This window comes from Rhinolophus sinicus, linkage group LG03 (assembly GCF_036562045.2).
Source record: "Rhinolophus sinicus isolate RSC01 linkage group LG03, ASM3656204v1, whole genome shotgun sequence".
NCBI classification, from domain to species: domain Eukaryota; kingdom Metazoa; phylum Chordata; class Mammalia; order Chiroptera; family Rhinolophidae; genus Rhinolophus; species Rhinolophus sinicus.
This window is the reverse complement of record NC_133753.1, coordinates 113477071-113479302: the sequence shown is the minus strand read 5'-3', so window position 1 is coordinate 113479302 and position 2232 is coordinate 113477071.

Below are 2232 nucleotides of genomic sequence, written 5' to 3'. Positions count from 1 at the left end.
CATGGATATTACGCTTATTTTTTCAGATGAAAGTTTGGGATGTTCTCTGAGGATATGGTGTTTGTAATGGTCAGAACCAGAACTGTAACACAGGTTTTTTCCCTACTAATAAAGTGTTCTTGTCAGTATATAGTATTGAGAGATGTTAACTAGATATTGTACAAATCAATTTAGAGCCAGTCTCATTATAAGAATGAACTTTTCTCTATGTAACCCACATCTGCTTATGCCATTTAAAAACCACAACAAAGTACTTATTAATACAAACTCATGCAAATTATTTATTCATATGAACTCCCTCATTATTAGAATTTATAATCACATGTCAATAAGCAATTTACATCACGTATCTTTCCATATAGAAATAGAGCAATTTTATACTTTTTATATCAATGGCAAATATTTCTTGTTTGTTTTATTTTGGTCCCAACTGAAATTTCTATGCATGCAGAATGAAGTAAATCTAGGATACCCCTACACTAAGGTTCAAGGAATGAGGCCTATTAGAAGTGAGATGTTGGTCATTTTCTTCTTTTTTGCAAACCACTAGATCTCTGCACTAAGCTTTTATTTTCAACTGTTAATTTGTCGTTAAACTTTTCAGATCCCTGAGTTTCTCTTTCCCCAGCTTCTCACTGAACACTTCCTTCCTTTCCTGGTCGGTATCTTACCCGGTACACAAAAACAGGGGCCAAGGGAAAAGATGTTAAACAACAACCCCCTCAATAACAAATTAACTCTCTGTTTAATGCAAAAAGCCTGGTTTTGAAATATGTCTTGCTAGACCTTTTCACCAATTTCATTTCCCACCTCTGCCAAGAAGCTTTACCCATCATTAATAGTTTGGCACGCTCTTAAGTAAACTTGGTCTACCTTATATTTCAGTTGTTTACATCTGTCCCATCTTATTCATTTGATGGTGCTGTGCTTGATGGCATGGTTTTCTCTTGCTCGTTTTTATATCTAGCAGAGTACCTAAGAGAGAGGCTCTTAATGCTCAGGGCCTGATGAGCTGGTGTTCGCCCCATCCAGACATTTGTCTGCCATCATTGTGCATTTTCCCTCAACTCCTTTTCAGGCATCTGACCAGTATTTCTTATTGATCATTAGACTAGCTTGTATTCTTACTATTTAATTCTGTCCAACCAAAGAGTTTTATTCTGAGAATTGGGGGGGTGTTGGGGGTGGATGCTGGCAAGATAGAAATCCTGTATCCGGAAAATTTTAACATCTTGGCACGAACAGGAAATGGTAACTATGCCACATCCAAGTGGACTTTTAACTTCTTAAACTGTGTTTCTCCTTTTTCCAATCACAAAAGCCAGTGTAAACTATTTAATCCTGCAATTACAGGATGAAGAACTGAAAGCAGCAGAGCCTTAGGCAAGAAGTGAGCATCCTCACACTGTATCCTCATTAGGGAGGATAAATGTGCCATCGCTGGGCAACCCATTACGTATCCTGTATTTGTGCATTAATTAAAAAGAAAGCTGGGCGGTGGCATGAATCTATATGACAGAAAACCATGCAATTCTCTAACTTAAAAAAATAGTGTTAAAAAAGCAGTTTTGGGGTCTAATTAAAAAGGCCTATATTTTAGTACTCCATTACGTTGCACATATGTTCACGGCTCTCAGCCTCCCATGCTGCCTCTGAAACACATTTTGTTTCATTCTGGGAACATTACCGCTGTTAAACACTGGTTTTTGGATGGGAATTGGAGAGCAAAGGGAGGAAGGGAGGTTTTTCAAGAAGAGGAGGGATTTCCATTGTCTCCAGGAGGCTGCTAAAATATGCGCATGTATGTGTGCTTTCTGAGCATTTCTCACAGGTTTTCAAAACTCTGTTTCCACCTCTGAATTTTTTTTTCTCCATTTTCTGCTTAGCCTGCTTACTGCTAATGTAAACAGATGGGATCCCCCGAATGTGAGGGAACATGATTAGACAGTGACTCCACAGGAAAAATGGAGAACTTCTTTGCAAATGGGAGATAAAAGCATTCCTAAACTCAGTTCAGAAAGTGAAGGCAGAGCTTTTTACTATGTTTTTTTTTCTTTTTTTTTTTTTCCAAATGATGGAAACTAACCCAAATGTAAAACTTGGCAATGTTTTGTTCTTATGATGATGAATAAAAATTGATTGACTTGTGTGCTTAAAGGAGACTTCGAGACTGTTTTCCCCAGGACAATCAGAAATGGGCTGAAAGGAAATGTGAGATAGCATATACTGACA